Source organism: Ambystoma mexicanum, chromosome 12 (genome assembly GCF_040938575.1).
Source record: "Ambystoma mexicanum isolate Mex_15411 chromosome 12, UKY_AmexF1_1, whole genome shotgun sequence".
Taxonomy (NCBI): domain Eukaryota; kingdom Metazoa; phylum Chordata; class Amphibia; order Caudata; family Ambystomatidae; genus Ambystoma; species Ambystoma mexicanum.
This window is the reverse complement of record NC_090936.1, coordinates 1,099,299,185-1,099,320,800: the sequence shown is the minus strand read 5'-3', so window position 1 is coordinate 1,099,320,800 and position 21,616 is coordinate 1,099,299,185. Positions and strand designations below refer to the sequence as shown.

The 21,616-nt window shown below is 46.9% G+C and overlaps 1 protein-coding gene across 4 annotated transcripts in view; it reads left to right on the top strand.

Moving 5' to 3' along the window:
• Nucleotides 1-21,616, top strand: part of IL15RA (interleukin 15 receptor subunit alpha) — a 573,938-nt gene that overhangs the window by 533,131 nt on the left and 19,191 nt on the right. The window lies entirely within an intron of this gene.

Below are 21,616 nucleotides of genomic sequence, written 5' to 3'. Positions count from 1 at the left end.
CGCGTACTGCAAACTCTCATCTCAGAACAGGTTATCAGGCCATGTTCTTTCTGGAGAGGAGTGCCTACTACCTTTTTTGATATGTTTCTATGATAGGCCCATATACACGTGTCCAGATGTGCCACGACCAGGGATGTTGCCAGTTCTGTTGCCTACCACCAATCACTTGTCCTTTTGTTTCAGCCCTGTTGTAGTCAGACACAGGTAGCTCTCCATCACCCAGAAGTGTATGTAGTCTAGACTATGTGAAATGTCGATACGCCTCACAGACCCACACCCAAGACAGGTGAAGCTGTGTGTCATCACTACACATCTGGACATCTATGCCAAAAGCATGGGAGACACACTGCCCATAATGAACAAAGTAAAATAACAAATTATATGGGATTTGTGTGCCCAGAACTATAGTTTGGCACCAAAATGACAGACCACCCTCTGACTAAGAGTACCAACAGCAACACCAGAAACATGTTTTTGCTTTGTTTGGCATTAGTCAGTGAGGTGTGGCTGGGGTGCAGTGTCTCCTTAGGCACAGGGAGCACGGGTATACAGACATTATCATTACTAACCTATGGGCAAGCCCAAAGCATTTCGACCTTTGACAAAAACGTGATTGTAAACACATAAAGATAATGGTGGCATGGGATGCATGTGAGAACATTGGTTGGCAGAGGGGTACACACCTTTCGGCTACGTGCAGTAATTGGTGAGAGGTCACAATTCACAATACCATTGATCATACTAGCAACTGGAGTTCCCAAAAGAAAAACATGAATTTTAAAATAAATCAACAAATGTTAGTATAATTGTTGTTTTCCCTTTGGAAACTTGGTTTGCTATTGTTGCTTTTTCCCTTTGTAGAGAACTATTTTTTCTGGGGTCTTCCCTCTCCTTTATTAAATGTGCTGGTCCCATTTTCCTGCCAGTATCTGAGACTGGGGTACCAAAGGTTCATACAGAATGATAGCAGGGACAGAAGAGAAGAGGCCTGACCACTCTTCCTTGGAAGCAGGAGGGCGAGACCAAAGGTCACCTCAGGATCCACCTGCGATAGACATTCGAGGGCATTCCCTAAAGTGGGGTGTGAATGGCACTGCAGTATAAAGAACTGGGGAACCCCATCACATTCCCTCGGGATGAATAGTGGGGCAAAAGGACAAGACATACACAAGCTCTGGCAGCGCTCAGCCTCTCATTCATACCCATATAGGAAAATGTGGGCACAGCACCACAGTGCTATGTAGGAGTCACAACACTGAGGGAGACAAAACCTTTACATGCACTTACCAAAACACGGACAAATGGTAGCCAGAGGGTTCCCCGTGGCCAGGATTAAAAGGAATCCCAGAGGCAAGGCAGGAGACACTGGAGGAACAGCACCATGGGGGTCACTGAAGGGGGAGAGCTGGCTGACCTGACCTTTTGAAAGTCTCTGTCAATCATAGGTAGTGCCCATATGCAGCCCATGAACCATATCCCCAAAGGGGAGCCCGGCAATCACTGAACACTGGTATAATGGAAAGCCACAACATCTGGGCCTGATGATTACAAACAGTGAAACACAAAGGGAGGAGATCAACCTTTTGAAAAAGACCTATTACGAATACAGCTACTAATGGGAAAATTAACCCATGAGTCAGAAAACTTGTAGAGTGTTACGCTCACCTGGCTCCCGCAGGGGCGTCGGTCGTACCCGGACTGCTGCAGCCTCCACCCATGTGATGCGTAGTGCAGCGATGACTGACTGGATCTGCCCTCCTAATCTTGTCTGCTTGGCTCGTAGAAATATTCTCCTACAAGTGGAGAGATGGGTTTAGCTTCTTGTGGATTCACGTGATAGCACCCCCACTGTCCTCCCCACTAATCACCTCTGAAGCGCCCTCTCAGCAATCTCACCTTATATTCTTGAAGGATGAGCCCTCCATCCTGCGAAGCACGCAAGGGCGCGTTGATGACCAGTTACTTCACTGGCTTGAAGATATTGGAAGAGTTGTAGACGAATCCTGACTCCCAAGAGATCCTGGCGAAGAGCCGTAAGTATATAGTTCGTAAGAGTTCAAAATGTCTGGAATTCACTCCTGTCCAATTCCTCTTATCTTGCAGCTTTGACCCAATAAGTAAATTGACAGCTGAAAGCGCTCCGGTAAAAGTCTATGTTACCCAACACTGTCCGGTGAATAATGCCAAGGGTTAAACTTGCTGCTTTCTCCTTATTTTACAGGTGCGGCATAAGAAGATGTGGTGTGCTGATGAATTACACCTCCGGCGGTAAAATCAGGTAAGCATATGGTGGCTAAAGAGATTGTCTCTGTCTGTTCTCTCTGCTCACCTTGTTGTTTCTTATCCCCCTTAGGTGCCAGGATTCGGCGATGTAAAGATAGGGACAGCGCCGGATCGAAGAGATGCTGCGTGGAACAGTGAGTTTGGCGCGGCGCTGCTCCTGGCGATGCGACGCGTTTAAAACAAAGTCTTTCCTCTGGTTTGAAGATGCGATGAATCCGGAATCAGGTAAGAAATCAGGTAATACTCTTGTTCTAACCTTTGCTTCTTTCCTTCATTCTAGGTGCTCCAGGTTCGAGGCGGGCGTGGCAGAAGGCTGGATGCTGCTGCTGGCACGGTGAGCGTTACGCTGCTGGATGCAGAATAATGCGAGGCGTGTGCTGCTCTTCGGGCGTGGTTTAAATAGCCTCCAAAGTAGTCCCAGGTAGGTATTCCTCCCCGACCACACCCGAGTAACAAAATAGTCCCTAAGGTAAAGTAGTACCTTCCAGGGCTCACCCGGGCTTGGATCTTCTTTAAGCATGGTCTGCATCGGTAAGTGTGCACCTATGAGCCTGATGTCCCATATGAGCCCCTAGCAGGGTGTTAGGGAGAATTCTCTGTAAAGGCTAATTTCCCAAACCTAGTGAGTCCCCCAGCAGCTTTGCTGGATTTTTGGGGTTTATTTTTTTCTCCTGCTAAGAGTGAGACCCTTTTACTCCCACTCTTAGACATGATTTGAGGTGTTCCTTTGTCTTTCCATGTGTTTTATGGGCTATGGGGTCTTTTACTCCATAGGGTCTCATGTGTTTTTGAAGTGGGTTACACAGCACCCTCCGTGCCGTAACCCAGGGGTGTCGTAGCGACCCCCAAACATAGACTCCATACCCTGGGATTGACTACTGTCTCCCAGGGCATGTAAAGTCACCATTGGCTTTACTAGTCCCAAATTATGAACAGAAACCAGTACAAACCATCATATTGTGGACGTACTGGTCGGGGCAATTTGATTGCCCCGGGGTCTGTTGTTCGAGGGGGCACGTCTCCGTCCCCTCTGATCGAGTTTTGGCTGGTGGCAGTGGATACTACTTTTTATATTCGACCGCGAATATATCTCTATGGGATTTTCCCATTGTTCGAGGCTACCAAATTTAATTATTTAATTCCTATAGCCTCGAACATACCGCCGGTTTATTTATTTAATATTAATTCACCGGCTGGTATTTTTTGCCAGAACTCGATTCTAAAATGGCGTTTGTGTTCTCTTCTGTGACTCCAACCCAAGTCGAGCCCTTTGTTCCACTTTTTGGCGGGCTTCTCCACAGAAGCCTCCAAAAGTGGTGCCACTCTGTCTGGTTACCACAGGTGGTGTGGGAGGGGGTTTAGGCACCCTGGACTGAGTTGCCTTGGCAACTCAAGTCGCACTCTTGTGTGATTGGCCCAAGTGGTGAGCCGGCCGGCTCACCACTTAGCATGTTTGATTGACAGCTAGGCTGAGTGAATGGGGGTTTGCTGCATAAAAGCAGGGCTTTGGGGACTGGAACTTCAGAAGTCACCACAGGACCTAAGAATCCGAGGAGTGAGAAGCTGAGCCAACCTGCAACGTCAACACCACCGGTGGAGCCCTGCTGAACCGTCTCACCACTTTTCCCGACGACAGAGGAGATCTCCAGTCCGGAGAGTCTTCTTCCTTTGACTGGTGGGGATAACCAGTTTTGCCTTCTTTTCACCTTCCTGGAGCATCTCGTGGCCGCCTTGCCTGTGCCAAGCACCCCGGCAACCGGAATACCACAGTTTACCGCAAAGAGAAGGGTAGTACCTTTTAACCGAAGGACTCCGCGGCTGGTTTCTTCCCTGGCAGTGTAACGACCTTCATCTTTCCTCCACTGCGAGACCTCCTCTTCCTCTGGACGAAACACCGACTTGCACCCGGTGCCAGGAACTGCCCCCACTGGAGCGTCCTTCACACTTAAGGTACTGTGTCCCGCCTGGCTTCCCTTGCGACAGATCGTTCGGGGTGACAGTAAAGCCTCGACTTTCTAACCTGGGCTGGCCTGGGACAACCTAGCTAACTTTTCCTGACTTTAATTTCATTCTTTGTGTGCGAACTATCTACAAGACTCTTTGGGCATAACCCCACTGTGTGAACCTGGACCCCTTCTGCTTACTCTCTCCAAGAGTGGGCCTTGCAATTGACTTCCTTGCTCTCCAGTAGAACTCTGCCTATCCTGCCTTACTGTGGTTCTTTTAAAAGTATTGAAATGTGTGTACTTCCATAACTCTGCCTTTTTCCCTCCCTTTTTAAAAACTTATTAGAGTGCCATCTTATTTTAAGCGCTCACCTCTGCCTGAAAATAAGTGGTGTTTCTCATTAAGACTTGTCTAATAAGTAATTAGGGTTGTATATATATATAATAGTGACTGTGTGCCGAATTTACTTATCTCTTTGTTGCTAGTGTAATTTACAAGTGTGTCTTTAAATAAATAATGATATGCTTTTACACCAAAGCTCTGGTCAGTGTTTGCTTGTGCTACTGTATCTCTGTACCTATTGTGTATACTCTATATACTGCCTAACTCTTCTTGAGGGTAGTCTGACTGCCAGCCACAGCTACCAAGTGAATCTGTGTGGTACAGACTGCTACCAAGTGGGTTTACTGCCAAACACCTGTATTCTTAAATCTTTTATAGTGGTCCCCAAGGGAACTGCACAGGTTTCTGCCTAACACGCTGCTGCTGGCGATGCAACGCGTTTAAAACAAAGTCTTTCCTCTGGTTTGAAGATGCGATGAATCCGGAATCAGGTAAGAAATCAGGTAATACTCTTGTTCTAACCTTTGCTTCTTTCCTTCTTTCTAGGTGCTCCAGGTTCGAGGCAGACGTTGCAGAAGGCTGGATGCTGCTGCTGGCACGGTGAGCGTTACGCTGCTGGATGCAGAATAACACGAAGCGTGTGCTGCTCTTTGGGCGTGGTTTAAATAGCCTCCAAAGTAGTCCCAGGTAGGTATTCCTCCCCGACCACACCCAAGTAACTGTTAAGAAAGGAAGAAGGCAATGAATATGGCATGGGAAATGTGCACGGAATCGCACAGTGAACAACTTTGAATCTAACAACGTGCATACAATACCCAATACTCGTGTATACTAAAACCCAGGAGTGCAAATAGAGTGAAACAATAATACCAATATATGAAAAGGGATGTGGGGTAAGCACTTAGAACCTCCTTATGACTGAAATGAAAGTCGGCAAACTCCTTACCCACTATGCTATTACAAATACTGACAGCGCTAAACCCACGTAGAGGGCAAGCAAGGACAGGATCTGTGAGCTGACACTCTGGATGATACTGAATAAGGAACTTAGAAACAGTACTCACGAGGACCGGAAAGACCACTTGAATGTCAGTAAACCCACGAACCCAGTTGATCAAACAGGGACCCAGAAGGCTATAACAGCAATGGGTGGAGGATAACTAAATACATAAGACCCACGTCAAGGGGCAAGTAGGAATTGTGATTATAGAATAGTGAGGAAAACAAAAGGCATTCACACAGGGACTAGTTACAACAGCACCCCACACCTAATAATCAATGTGAAATAAATTCAGAAGTGCAATGGAAAACATGGAATGGATCCCAATAGAAAGGATCAGGAGCAGGGCAAATGACATCACAAAAGGAAACCTTTCCCACTCATCCAAGGAGAAAAGGCAGGAAGCTAAATCTATAAAGGGGAAGACTAATGCATCAAGTTTTTCAGTAGCAAAGGACAGCATCAAAGAAACAGAGAACACAGGCACATTGGGCAGCATCAAAGGGTAAAGCACAGAGAAAGGCTGCCTGCAGACAGAGGAAGACAGAAAGGGAAATCCAGAAAGCAGAAATCAATTAAGCACATAAATCCGAAATCCAGGGCAGAGGAACAAGAAACAGGAACTAGGACTAGGCACAAAAGCTAGGAACAAGGAACAAGGGACCAGTCACAACAGGAACACTGCAACAATGACCAGCGCTGGACTGAAGCAAACTGAGGCTTTTAAAGCTGCTTAACGAGCACACCCCTCAGGTGTGCCGCCTGCTGCACCTGCAGCCACAGGTGTTGCCTATCCTCCACCCAACCTTGTCCTGCCAGGGAGGAGGTGAAGCAGTGAGCCAGGCATTCTGGGAAGCATAGTCATTAGATTAAAGTAGCATGCTGGCTGCCAAAAACCTGGAATGGATCCGGAAGGGAAGTAATTTGGAAAATAAAGTTTTAGCGCTCCCAATTCATCACAGCACTGTAGCATAAGGTTCGGAGGTAATGTCCAGTAGGGAATAAACCCCAAAACATGCCCCCAAGTGACGGGAACGGGAGCGAAGGGAGTAAGCCGTGACAGTATACCCCCTCCCACGGCCGACTCCAGGCGACCGTCACCCGCACAAAACATCTTCCCTTCCATGACAGGAGCGCTTTGTCTTCGGAGGTGGCACCGATGGAAACGATGACCCGCGGGCAAAAGCAGAGGGACTGGAATGAATAGAATCAGGCCGCAGTCTAGAAGAGCCATAGGCAGGTTTTCGGTGAGGAAGAGACTCATGGGTCGAAGAAAGGCATGAAGGACTTGCAGGACCCGAAGCAGAGTTGGAAGGTCCAGGAAGCTCAGACATTGGGAGCGAACACTCATACATCTTTGAGGAGGGAGGCAGGCTGGTGCAACATGCTTTAGACAATGGTAGCTGCTCTGGTAGCCTCCCTGCCGAGAGCGGACACACAGGAGGTGAGAAAATAGCAGGTTTCAGGAAATGTTCATGTTCAGAAAAAGAAGGTGGCGGCCGAGGTAGAGGTTCGGATCTTCTCCCGTCATCCAACTGGGTAAAGGCCTGTGGTTGAAGGTGACCAAGGTTCGACTGCATCTGTTCCAAGCCTTGGGGGCCAGGAAATCAAATGGGTTGTACGAGGCTGGCACTCCTGGTGTCAGTCATGTAGCCACCTTGTTGCATGTGGGATACAACCGCAGGGACGTTTGGCATACCGATAGGAGTGATAGACGCAGTACTTGGTACATCAGGCACACTCGCAGCAGGAGCAATAACAGGCACATCTTGAACTGCAGCAGTCATACCCTTCCTTTGGCTACTTGCACCCGACTGGTGCTGCAGCTGGGGGGCCGTGCCCGTCCCCTCCCTCAGGCTCTTGTGGGATCCGGCAACAAGAAAGCTGTCAAGCGGCTGATCCAAACCGGCCCCCAAATGCGAACCGTCCAGCCCGCTATCCTGGTCGGCTACTTGTTCGGTGACTGGGCCATGGCGGATGGTGTCCGTCTCCCTCTCGTAACACTCCAGGCAAGTCCAACGGCCTCGCATGCAAGGCCCTCCCGAGTCGTGATCCAGCTTGATGTTTCTGAAGAGAGAGCTGGCAGAAGTCTCAGACTCAGATGTTGCATATTCGGGAGGCGCTGATGCTACAGTCAAGCAGTTGGGAGAATCAACTTGTATAAAAGGCAGGCATTCTGGTGATCCCCCTGAAGCATAAGAAGGGCAGGCTGGACGTTCATCCGTAATAAATGGTTGGGATTCAGGAGGTAACTCTGAAGTAGAAGAATATGCAACATGATCAGACAGAGTAGACAGGTGCACCTCCGATATTGGCAGCGAGGCTGAGCAGGATACAGGTCTCTCATGAACTGAAGCCAAACTAGCAGTAGGCTCTGGGACTGAAGACATGCACTCAGGATGTGCTACCGGAGGCTCCATGGCTGAAGGATAATCAGCTAGATGAGTCACTGTAGCCGAAAACAGGCATGCCAGAGGAAATTCTGAGGCTGAGGGCATGCAAGCTGGAGCCGTCTCGTTAGCTGAAGACAAACTAGTCAAGGTCTTTGGCTCTGACCACGTACATGGTGAAGGCTCTTGAGTGACTGGCAGACATAGCAATTGTTCATTGATTGAAGACACATGAGTCAACGATGACTGCAGAGCCGTGGACTGGATAATCGAAGAGTCAATGGTTGTAGGAGGACAGACTGAAGTCCCAGAAGTCGACAGACACATTTGTGGCTCAGGAATGGAAAGCACCTTTAGGGCGGTTGACTCCTTGGCACCAGTAACCAAAGACTGAGCTGTACCCATGCCGTCCCTCTCCTTAGTGGATGACACAGAGTCTCTTCCTTTGTAGAAGTCAAAATCAACCAGAGGAATCACCATAGTAAAGTCTCTGTTAATCAGGATTTCGTCAAATGTCCATTCCTCTGTCTTAGCTTCTGAAAGTGGCATGTTAACAATCAACAGTTCAGGAATCGCCTGCCGGGTCTTTGGTTCAGTATACTGTGGAATGAGTCCATCAAAACAAGAATTCTGTACTGTCTTTGACTGTTTGTTGTGACATAAATTAGCAGAAGGAGGAGCGAACACAGAGGTAGCATCGTTTTCCACATCAGCTTGAATGTCTACTTCAGTCTCAGCAGCTAGATCAAAGGCAGAACCTAAGCCTACAGTAGTGACTGATTCTGTGTATGCCACCATTGTGGATTGTGTTTGGAAATCAGAAGCATGTATGTGTTCAAGCTCAGAATTATGACAAACTGCTACACAGGAAATAGGTAAAGGAGTGGCTTGTAAATCTTCAGCTAACAGCAATTCCTGACAAAGAGTAGAACACTTGTCAGAACCTGTGCCCTGAATAAGTGCTGTGCTAGAAAAAGGACTTTCACTCCCAATAGATTTTACATATTGACAAGTATCATGACCTACAAAAATCTCTGCACTCAGGGACTGAACAGTATTCACTTCATCAACGGATAAAGTTTGAGGTGTATTCAGAAAAGACTGTTAGGTTTTATTCTCCTCTTGTAAAGTAATGTATTCTTGTTTTAACTCCTCAAGTTCAGCTTTTAGCATGCCCCGCCTTAACTGTACATCCCTATCAGTAGGCACAGGGGAAGGCATGGTGGCATCAGGGCTGGATCCTGCCCTAGCCATCCGGGTGTGCACTGATTGTAGATTGTCATTTACTGCTTGCAGGTTTTGTGATCTATACTCTCTCTTACCGACTTGGTCTGTGTTTCCCTTAAGCAGACTATTGACATCAGACCTCTTGGCATTAGGGACTACAGTAAGTACTTGTGCAGAGGAGTAAGCTGTAGACTGAGAGCTTAAAACAGAAGATATGCAAGGAACCCCTCCATTCATTATGTTTGAATCATGAAACTGTTCAATCTGAGATAAAGCACAACCGGAATCATGGGGTTCAACAACAGAGGTACTCGTGTGTAATAAATCTAGCAGTGTGTTGTTTTCCGCTGCTAAGGCTTGTGCGGACATAGAATCTGGATCAAAATTAAAGACAGAACTAGGATCAGGCAATGTACGATGGGCCATCCTGTGGGAGAAATACTTTGCACGTAAATACCCATTTGTGACAAGGAGTTAATTTAAGTCAGGATCAGTGATTTGATTGTCACAGGTAAACGTAAGGGAAGCTTTCTGTACAAACCTGTTAGTGGCCTTGCTGCCTTTATTTCTTAAACTGGCCATATTCAAACGGGAATAACGGCTGGTCATTCTGTTAAGAAAGGAAGAAGGCAATGCATATGGCAAGGGAAATGTGCACGGAATCGCACAGTGAACAACTTTGAATCTAACAACGTGCATACAATACCCTATGCTCGTGTATACTAAAACCCAAGAGTGCAAATAGAGTGAAACAATAATACCAATATATGAAAAGGGATGTGGGGTAAGCACTTAGAACCTCCTTATGACTGAAAGGAAAGTCGGCAAACTCCTTACCCACTATGCTATTACAGATACTGACAGCGCTAAGCCCACGTAGAGGGCAAGCAAGGACAGGATCTGTGAGCTGACACTCTGGATGATACTGAATAAGGAACTTAGAAACAGTACTCACGAGGACCGGAAAGACCACTTGAATGTCAGTAAACCCACAAACCCAGTTGATCAAACAGGGACCCAGAAGGCTATAACAGCAATGGGTGGAGGATAACTAAATACATAAGACCCAAGTCAAGGGGCAAGTAGGAACTGTGATTATAGAATAGTGAGGAAAACAAAAGGCGTTCACACAGGGACTAGTTACAACAGCACCCCACACCTAATAATCAATGGGAAATAAATGCAGAAGTGCAATGGAAAACATGGAATGGCTCCCAATAGAAAGTAAGGATCAGGAGCAGGGCAAATGATATCACAAAAGGAAACCTTTCCCACCCATCCAAGGAGAAAAGGCAGGAAGCTAAATCTATAAAGGGAAAGACTAATGCATCAAGTTTTTCAGTAGCAAAGGACAGCATCAAAGAAACAGAGAACACAGGCATAATGGGCAGCCTCAAAGGGTAAAGCACAGAGAAAGGCTGCCTGCAGACAGAGGAAGACAGAAAGGGAAATCCAGAAAGCAGAAATCAATTAAGCACATACATCCGAAATCCAGGGCAGAGGAACAAGAAACAGGAACTAGGCACACAAGCTAGGAACAAGGAACAAGGGACCAGTCACAACAGGAACACTGCAACAATGACCAGCGCTGGACTGAAGCAAACTGAGGCTTTTAAAGCTGCTTAACGAGCACACCCCTCAGGTGTGCCGCCTGCTGCACCTGCAGCCACAGGTGTTGCCTATCCTCCACCCAACCTTGTCCTGCAAGGGAGGAGGTGAAGCAGTGAGCCAGGCATTCTGGGAAGCATAGTCATTAGATCAAAGTAGCATGGTGGCTGCCAAAAACCTGGAATGGATCTGGAAGGGAAGTAACTTGGAAAATAAGGTTTTAGCGCTCCCAATTCATCACAGCACTGTAGCATAAGGTTCGGAGGAAATGTCCAGTAGGGAATAAACCCCAAAACATGCCCCCAAGTGACGGGAACAGGAGTGAAGGGAGCGAGCCGTGACAGTAACAAAATAGTCCCTAAGGTAAAGTAGTCCCTTCCAGGCCTCACACGGGCTTGGATCTTCTTGCAGCATGGTCTGCATCGGTAAGTGTGCACCTATGAGCCTGGCGCCTATGGCGCCAGGACTGATGTCCCATATGAGCCTGGTGCCATAGGTGCCAGGACTGAACCCAGACAGCCCCTAGCAGGGGTTGCTGGGTTTCTCAAGGCGACATGCCTGCTCCCGGGGCTGATGGACGTGGTCTGGATGCCCGGGGGTATGCATCATGACAGCACTCCCCCTCAAGGCCCCTCCTAAAGTCGTTCCTCCCCTTGGTCCTGGTTTGTCTGGGAAGTCCCGATGGAATCTTTTCACTAATCGTGGTGCATGAATGTGGTCACTAGGCTCCCATGATCTTTCCTGTGTTCCGTAACCTTTCCAATCGATTAAGTAAAAAAGTTTTGATTTAACCACCTTGGAGTCCAGGATGTTTTTCACCTCGAATTCAGGTTCTCCATCTATCAAGATAGGATCTGGTGGTTTGGTTAATCTTGTTCCTGGTTTAACTGGTTTTAAAAGTGAAACATGAAAGACAGGATGAATTTGCATATTGGAGGGTAATTCCAGTTTGACGGCCACCAGGTTGATAATGGCCTTAATGGTGTAAGGTCCCAAATATCTAGGATTAAAAGTCTGAGTTCCTTTCAGAGGTATGTGTTTTGTAGCTAGCCAAACCTGATCTCCAATTTGGTACTGTGGAGTTTCACTTCTATGTAGATCAGCATTTTTCTTGTATTTCTCTTTTGCTTGCTTCAAATGTTCTGTCGCTTCCTTGAAGGCTTGTGTAATAGTAGAATGTAAATGACTAACTGCAAGCATTTCTAAGTGCTGAGGCGAATCGAGTTCTGAGGTTCGAGGGTGGTGTCCATATATGGTATAAAAGGGGCTTTGTCCGGTTCCTGAATGTACAGAGTTATTGTATGCATATTCAGAAATCCATAAAATCCATTTCGGTCTGGTGAAGCATGCAACAAAGGTACTGTTCAAGGGTCTGGTTGGTCCTCTCCATCTGACCATCGGTCTGGAGATGGTGACTGGTTGATAACCTTATGTCGATTTGCGCCAATTGGCAACATTTCTTCCAAAAATGTGAAATGAATTGACTACCTCGGTCAGAGACCAATACAGAAGGAAACCTGTGTATTCGAACGATGTTTTCGAGGAACTCCTTGGCCAGGACTGAAGCAGAAGGTAATCCCTTCAAAGGAATAAAGTGGGCCATCTTGGAAAAAAGATCCACGATAACTAGAATGGTGTTAAATCCATTACATGGAGGTAGATCAGTAATAAAGTCTAAAGATAAGGTGTGCCATGGTGTAGGTGGAATATCTAAAGGTTGTAAAAGGCAAGCTGGTTTTTTCTTCTGACTCTTGTTTTGGGCGCAAATGCCGCAAGACATCACAAATTACTTTATATCTTTTCACCAGGTGGGCCACCAGAATTGTCTCTTAATTTTGGCTTTGGTTTTTGCGATACCTGGGTGACCTTCCATTAGGTTATCATGATAATTGGAGATGACAAGTTCCTGTAATTCCTTGTGTGGTAGAAATAGTCGTCCTTGATAGTAGGGTAGGTCATTGATGACAGAGTAATCCGGTCCTTTCTTTACCCAGTCCTGCAGGGCTGCTGGATTGAAGAGTTGTTGGATTTTTAAATGAATGTCTTCTAGTGTCTGTAAAGTAGTTATGCCAAGAATTCTTTGTTCAGAAATTATAGGCACCTGCTCCGGGTTTGCATATGCTTCTTCCATTCCCATTTGGGATAAGGCATCTGCCTTGCCATTTTTACAGCCTGGTCGATAAGTGATCACAAAATAGAATTCGGCAAAGAACAATGCCCATCGAAGTTGGCGCGATGATTGGGCTTTGGCTGTTTTTAGATACTGCAAGTTCCGGTGATCGGTGATTACAGTAATGGTATGCCTGGCACCGAGAAGATAGTGTCGCCAAGCCTTAAAGGCAGATTTGATGGCTAATAACTCTTTATCGGTAACCGCATAGTTTAACTCGGGTGCCGAGAACTTTCTGGACCAAAATGCCACTGGGTGAAGTTGACCAGTTTCAGGATCCTTCTGGGACAGGACAGCTCCCATGGTTAAACTGGATGCATCAGTTTCCACTATGTATGGAAGCTCTGGGCGTGGATGCTTTAAGACAGGTGCAGACGTGAATTTCGCTTTCAGCTCTTGGAAGGCCTTTTCAGCCTCTTCGGTCCAGAAGAACCGTTTGTTCTTTCGCAAAAGTGCTGTGATGGGATGTACAACATGTGAGAAGTCCGGAATGACTCTGCGGTAGAAATTGGCAAATCCGAGCACGCTTTGCACCCCTTTAACTGAACTAGGTGATGGCCATTTGAGAATTGCGTCCACCTTTCGTGAGTCCATTCGGACTCCTTTTGGAGTCAAGATAAATCCAAGGAATTCAACTTCAGTAACATGAAAAACACATTTTTCCAATTTTGTATATAACTTGTGCTGGCGTAGTTTCTCAAGGACTGCACATACGTGCTTAACATGGTCTGATTCTGAGGAGGAGTACACAAGGATATCGTCTATGTATACGACAACACAGACGTCAATGAGTTCACGAAAGACATCGTTCATAAAATACTGGAAGGCTGCTGGTGCATTGCACAACCCGAAGGGCATCACCTGATACTCGAATAAACCGTACTTGGTGCGAAAGGCCGTCTTCCATTCGTCGCCTTTCTTTACACGTGCCAGATGATATGCGCCTCGGAGATCTAACTTAGTGTAGATACAAGCATCCTTTACTTGGTCTAGTAATTCGGGGATCAGAGGCAATGGGTACCGGTTTTTTACCGTAATCTGATTTAGTGCGCGGTAGTCTATGCACGTTCTAAGGTCACCTTCCTTTTGTGGCACGAAGAACAAAGCTGAGGATACTGGAGACCTGGAAGGGCGAATAAAGCCATTGGCAAGGTACTGGTCTAAGTATTGTCGTAGGTGAAGGTTCTCAGGTTCCGTAAGGGCATAGATCCTGCTACAAGGGGGTTGTGCACCGGGTATGAGATCGATTTGACAATCGTACGATCTGTGAGGAGGTAAGGTGTTTGCCTGGAAGACATCCTGGAATTCTTGGTATTCTGGAGGTAGTTGCAAGACTGCTGTGCTTAATGTGGCCAGGTCTGCGTTCTGATTTTTCTTTGGGTAACAGGTTTGTGCACAATCCGGGAAGGTTATTCTCTTCTCGCGCCAATCAATACAAGGATTATGTGTTTCCAACCAAGGTATCCCAAGTATTATTTGGAACTGTGGGGCTTTGATTAGGTCAAACACAATAGTCTCTCAATGCCCATCCTGACCCAATAGAGTCATCTCTGCGGTGGAATGAGTTACAGGCCCAGAGGCTATTTCAGTTCCATCAACTGTGGTGATGACATCTGAGGTGGTTTTTCGGCAGAGAGGTAGATTCATCCTGGAAGCCAATTCATGGTCCACATAGTTCCCTACAGCCCTGCTATCAATGTATGCCCTTACTGCATGCCTACGTGAGGGTTGTCTAGAATCAATTAGGACCATTGGTATGATCAGATGCGAAGTCTGAGTGTCCTTCTTTAAGCTCGGCAAGCGGACCTCTACGCTTGTCGGTTGTGGTCGTTTTCCGAATCAGGCTCTTTTGGACTTTTATCAGCAACTCCTACCACCTTCTTGGGTGGTTTTATACGGCAATTCCGTAGAAAATGTCCTGAGTTTCCACAGTACAGACACAATTGCATCAGTCTTCTTCTTTCCCTTTCCTTTTGAGTTAAGGCTCCTTTGACCCCCTCCCCCCCGATTTGCATAGGTTCTGATGCATCTGTTCCTTTGGGGGCAACGTTGGATTTAACCAATACCCGATTTTAGAACTTAGCTCGATCAGCCTTTCTATTCTGGAGTCGATGATCCAGCTGGACCACTAAGTCCATAAACTCTGCGCAATCCTGAGGTGGGTTCACAACTTGAGCCAAGACGTCTTTAAGTTCTCCCCGAAGTCCACGATAAAACAATGTAATTTGTTTTTCCTCAGGCCATCCGGTTTCCACTATCAATCTATTGAAGGTTGCTATATAGGTTAGGAGATCCTGGTTACCCTGTCGTAGGGACAAAAGTTCGTTATCCAGGGCCTGTCCTTGAGAGTGCCGGGCAAATAGTCTTTCCATGCTCGTTTGAAAGCCCTGAAAATCCCGAAGAATTGGGTCATCCTCAGTAACTAGTGGAATTGACCAATCAGCTGCACTGCCGCTGAGATATGATAATGCAAAGGCTACCTTGGTTTGATCGTTTGGGAAGGTCCCTGGTCTGCATAAAAAGTGCAAGCGGCATTGGTTCATAAACACGGCGAACCTCTTGGGATCTCCGGCAAAGCGTTCGGGTGGAGCTAATGGAATATTTCCTGGTAGGTTTATTTGCACAGGGTTACTCGATAACACAGGAGCTGGGTTCCCCCCGGAACCAGGTAGGGGTGCTTGTCCAGCTTGAGTTTGCAGCAGATGTCTAGCGAGATCATCTGTGCGCTCCTTCGATACAATTAGTTCTCTTCTGAGGGCATTAGTCTCTTGGCGAGCGGAGTGCACTTCCGCCCTAAGTTCCCCCAATAGTTGGGCCAGTTGGTCGGTTTCTGAGGTTTCCATAACGTCCGGGTGGGGATTTTTAGATAGGCTTTGCGTTCTGTTACGCTCACCTGGCTCCCACAGGGGCGTCGGTCGGACCCGGACTGCTGCAGCCTCACCCACGTGATGCGTAGTGCAGCGATGACTGACTGGATCTGCCCTCCTAATCTTGTCTGCTTGGCTCGTAGAAATATTCTCCTACAAGTGGAGGGATGGGTTTAGCTACTTGTGGATTCACGTGATAGCACCCCCACTGCCCTCCCCACTAATCACCTCTGAAGCGCCGTCTCAGCAATCTCACCTTATATTCTTGAAGGATGAGCCCTCCATCCTGCGAAGCACGCAGGGGCGCGTTGATGACCAGTTACTTCACTGGCTTGAAGATATTGGAAGAGTTGTAGACGAATCCTGACTCCAAAAGATCCTGGCGAAGAGCCGTAAGTATATAGTTTGTAAGAGTTCAAAATGTCTGGAATTCACTCCTGTCCAATTCCTCTTTTATCTTGCAGCTTTGACCCAATAAGTAGATTGACAGCTGAAAGCACTCTGGTAAAAGTCTGTGTTACCCAACACTGTCCGGTGAATAATGCCAAGGGTTAAACTTGCTGCTTTCTCCTTATTTTACAGGTACGGCATAAGAAGATGTGGCATGCTGATGAATTATACCTTCGGCGGTAAAATCAGGTAAGCATATGGCGGCTAAAGAGATTGTCTCTGTCTGTTCTCTCTGCTCACCTTGTTGTTTCTTGTCCCCCTTAGGTGCTAGGATTCGGCGATGTAAAGATAGGGACAGCGCCGGATCGAAGAGATGCTGCGTGGAACAGTGAGTTTGGCGCGGCGCTGCTGCTGGCGATGCGACGCGTTTAAAACAAAGTCTTTCCTCTGGTTTGAAGATGCGATGAATCCGGAATCAGGTAAGAAATCAGGTAATACTCTTGTTCTAACCTTTGCTTCTTTCCTTCTTTCTAGGTGCTCCAGGTTCGAGGTGGGCGTGGCAGAAGGCTGGATGCTGCTGCTGGCACGGTGAGCGTTACGCTGCTGGATGCAGAATAATGCGAGGCGTGTGCTGCTCTTCGGGCATGGTTTAAATAGCCTCCAAAGTAGTCCCAGGTAGGTATTCCTCCCCGACCACACCCGAGTAACAAAATAGTCCCTAAGGTAAAGTAGTCCCTTCCAGGCCTCACACGGGCTTGGATCTTCTTGCAGCATGGTCTGCATCGGTAAGTGTGCACCTTTGAGCCTGATGTCCCATATGACCCCCTAGCAGGGTGTTAGGGAGAATTCTCTCTTTAGGCTGAATTTCCTAACCTAGTGAGTCCCCCAGCAGCTTTGCTGGGTTTCTGGAGTTTGTTTTTTTCTCCTGCCAAGAGTGAGACTCTTTTTCTCCCACTCTTGGACATGATTTCTGGTGTTCCTTTGACTGTTAATGTGTTTTCTGGGCTATGGGGTCCTTTATTCCATAGGGTCTCATGTTTTTTTACTATGTGTGTTACACAGCACCCTCCGTGCAGTAACACTGGGGTGTCATAGTGACACCCCACCATAGACTCCATACCCTGGGACTGACTACTGTCTCCCAGGGCATGTAAAGTCACCATTGGCTTTACTAGTCCCAAATTATGAACAGAAACCAGTACAAACCATCATATTGTGGACGTACTGGTCGGGGCAATTCGATTGCCCCGGGGTCTGTTGTTCGAGGGGGCACGTCTCCGTCCCCCCTGATTGAGTTTTGGCTGGTGGCAGTGGATACTACTTTTTATATTCGACCGCAAATATTTCCCTATGGGATTTTCACATTGTTCGAGGCTACCAACTTTAATTATTTAATTCTCATAGCCTCGAACATACCGCCGGTTTATTTAATTAATATTAATTCGCCGGTTGGTATTTTTTGCCAGGCCTCTATTCTAAAATGGCGTTTGTGTTCTCTTCTGTGACCCCAACCCAAGTCGAGCCCTTTGTTCCACCTTTTGGCAGGCTTCTCCACAGAAGCCTCCAAAAGTGCTGGCACTTTGTCTGGGTACCACAGGGGGTGTGGGAGGGGGTTTAGGCACCCTGGACTGAGTTACCTTGGTAACTCAAGTCGCAATCTTGTGTGATTGGCCCAAGTGGTGAGCCAGCCGGCTCACCACTTAGCATGTTTGATTGACAGCTAGGCTGAGTGAATGCAGGTATGCTGCATAAAAGCAGGGCTTTGGGGACTGGAACTTTAGAAGTCGCCACAGGACCTGAGAATCCGACGAGGGAGAAGCTGAGCCGACCTACCACGACAACACCACCGGTGGAGCCCTGCGGAACCAACTCACCACTTCCCGACGACAGAGAAGATCTCCCGGCTGGAGAGACTTCTTCCCCTGACTGGTGGGCACAACCAGTTTACCTTCTTTTCTTCACACCCCAGACTGGTTTGTGGTTGAACTGCCCGTGCCAAGCACCCGGCAGCCGGATAGCCACTTACCACTAAACCGCGAATCAACAGACCGCTCCTTGTACCTGAGAAACTCTGCGGCTGGTTTCTTCCCTGGCAGTGCAACGGACTCCTGTCTTCCTCTCCGATGAGATCCTCTCTTCCCCCGGACGAAGCACCGACTTGCATCCGCTGCCAGGAACAACTGCCCCCGCTGGAGTGTTCTCACCACTTTAAGGTACTGTGCCCGCCAGGCCTCCCTTTCTAAAGATTGCTACAAGGTAATAATTACCCCTTAACCTTCTGGACTGGGCTGGCCGCCTTGACCCCCTAACTGGTCCCTTTCTTTGGTCCAACTCCTTTTTGAACCGTTACAAGACTTTTGTGCACTGCAACCGTGTGGCCTTGGACACATTTTGTTTTGATCCTCTTAAAGCGGATCCGGCCTACTGACTCTGAATTCACAGTGTTACTTTGCCTTCCTCTCTTGTAGTGTTCGTGAAAAAGTGTTGGGATCTGTTTCAATTTATTCTCTGCTTTTCTCTCCCTTTTTAAAACGAATTATAAGAGTGCCATCTACGTTAAGCGCTCACCACTGTCTGAAAATAAGTGGGGCTTTACTTAAGACTTCTCTAATATTCTTTTAAGGGAGTGTATATCTTTTAGTGACCTTGTTTTTGAATTGCTTACTATTAGTGCCTGTGTGTTTTTCTAGATGTGGTTTTAAATAAATAATTATATCTCTTTTACACCAAGCCCTGGTCAGTGTTTACTTGTTCTATTGTGTTCTCTTGACCTATTGTGAATACTCTGTATACTGCCTTACTCTTCTTGAGGGAAGTCTGACTGCTCAGCCACAGCTACCAAGTGAATCTGTGTGGTACAGACTGCTACCAAGTGGGTTTACTGCCAAACGCCTGTAGTCTTAAATCTTTTGCAGTGGTCCCAGAGGGAACTGCACAGGTTTCTGCCTAACACAAGGGTTGCTGGGTTTTCTCAAGGCGACATGATGCCTACTCCTGGGGCTGATGGACGTGGTCTGGATGCCCGGGGGTATGCATCATGACATAGAGACAATTACTCTATCAGTACCTTTAGAGAAAAGAGGCACAAGATTTATGAGGGAGTTAGGAAGGTGGTCTAGGGTGTTGGTGTTGTAGCAGCGGGAGGAACAGGCAAATCTGGACAGGGGAGCAGGAGGTGGCCCAGGCAAATAGTCCACACTGAGATCGAGTGAAGAAACAAAAGAGATCACGGAAACAGGAAGTGGCCAAGTCAGAAAAACACACTAGAAACAGCAAAGAACCAGGTGTCAGTCAAACCAAATGAGCCCTGAAAAGAGAGAAAGGAAATGGGAGGTGGCCAAGCCAAAAAGACCACACAGAGCGAGCAAGGAACTGGAAGGTGGCCAAGCCAGAAAGACCACACAGAGCGAGCAAGGAACTGGGAGGTGGCCAAGCCAGAAAGACCACACAGAGCGAGCAAGGAACTGGAACGTGGCCAAGCCAGAAAGACCACACAGAAAGAGCAAGGAACTGGGAGGTGGCCCAGCGTGAAATACCATACTGACAGATCAAAGAAACAGCAGGTGTACAAGCCAGAACGATCACATTGAAAGAAATCAAGGAAACAGGAGGTGACCAAGGTAGAAAGAACACACCAAGCTTGGGCTGGAAGGTGATTCTGGTAAGTTTAACTACATTTTGAGGCAATTGTTTTCTGTAGGAGGAACATTTTGTTTCTCATGGCATCTTGGATGTTAGTACACTAAGATTCGTCTTTGAGGATAGAGGAGGTTGGTGTGGTGGGAGATTCAAGCTCTCTTAGTATTTTAAATAACTCCTGTGAGGTTGAATTTGCTCTAGCTAACCTGGCATTGCAGGTTTTGGCTTTGGCCTTGATGATTGCTTGCTTGTATTCTTTGGCCAGGTTAATAAAGAATAGTTTTTACGCAACCAAGGGGTTTTTCCCCCACATGGCTTCTGCTTGCCTCTTCTTGGATCCCAGTGCTAAAAGGCACTTGATGAAACAAGAATTGCGGTGGTCTTTGGCTTGGGCTAGGGATGAGTGGTGCTATGGTGTCGATAGCTTTAGTGAGGGTATTGGAGTTTAGATTTGCTAATTTCCGAGGGTTGGCTGTGGTGATGTTTTCCCTGGACAGCGGTAATAGGAAGCGGGCTAGCGATTCTCTTGTGATCTTCTTGGTGCTGCGGGCCCAAGTAGGGGGTGGAGGAGGGATAGTTAAAGAATGGGGTTTAGTCGTGGGGAGACCGAATGTAAGGAGATGGTGATACGACCATGGGACAAGTTTGTTGGAGGGGATGGCTGTCTGGTTGTTGAGGTCAGCTAACCAGTCCAGGGTTCTTCCTTTGAAGTGGGTAGGTGCAGAGACCCTGTGGTTAAACCCTAGGTCGGTGAGGGCTTTGCAGATACTAGCAGCATTGATATCAGAAGCGTTGTGGAGGTCAAGATTTAGGTCACCTAGCAGTATGACTCTTGAGGTGTGTTTGAATTTCTCACATAGAAGATGACTGAGGTCATCTTCAAAGTTGACCACTGTAGTAGGTTGGTGATATATGACGTGTGGGGTAATGGTGCCTGATGGTGCTGTGAACAGTTTTGCAGTGAGGCATTCATAGTTTCCTTTTGATGCCACGTTTTGAGTCTGATAAGGAAGCTATCTCTGTGGATAAGAGCAACTCCGCCTCCACATGAATTTATTCTCTCGCATCTACTGATTGTGTAGCCCTGTGGTCTCGCAAGGGATAGAGCCGGACCCGAAGCTTTATGGAGCCAGGTTTCCGTAATAGCTAGGAAGTTAGGCTCCCGGCTGGATAGTAAGTCGTAGATATCAATAGCATGCGCTGGTAGGGATCTAGCATTGATGAGGGCTGCATGTAGTAGTGTGTGGTCTGGTTTGGATGGATCAGGGTTGTTGTGTGCATGTTTTCTTTTGAAAACAGAAAATTGTCACACAGAAAATATTTGTGTATGCAATACTGCACTCAGCCAAAGGAAACATCCAAGAAAAAGTACAATAATAGTGATTTAGATATAGACAAAAATGTACAAATAATTTTAGTGCAAAAGTTCAATATTGGCTTTCAATAGAGATAGTAATTTTAAGAAACAATTTTGCAAATAATGTAACCAGAGAAGAAGAATTTTGTCAAAATTCAACAAATTCGGGAAAAATTTCACTATTACAGTGATTACACGTTTCCAACGGGAAGGCAATATTCTTTAGATCTCATAACAAAATATCTTGACCATCATAGTAAATACAAGATATTTGTGAGGCTGTCAAGGCATTTCTGGATTTTCCACTCTTCAGAAATGAGATGTTAACCTCCCCTTTAATAATTCCATAGAGGAAAAATGTATGACATATAGTTACCTCACTGTACTATTAAAGAA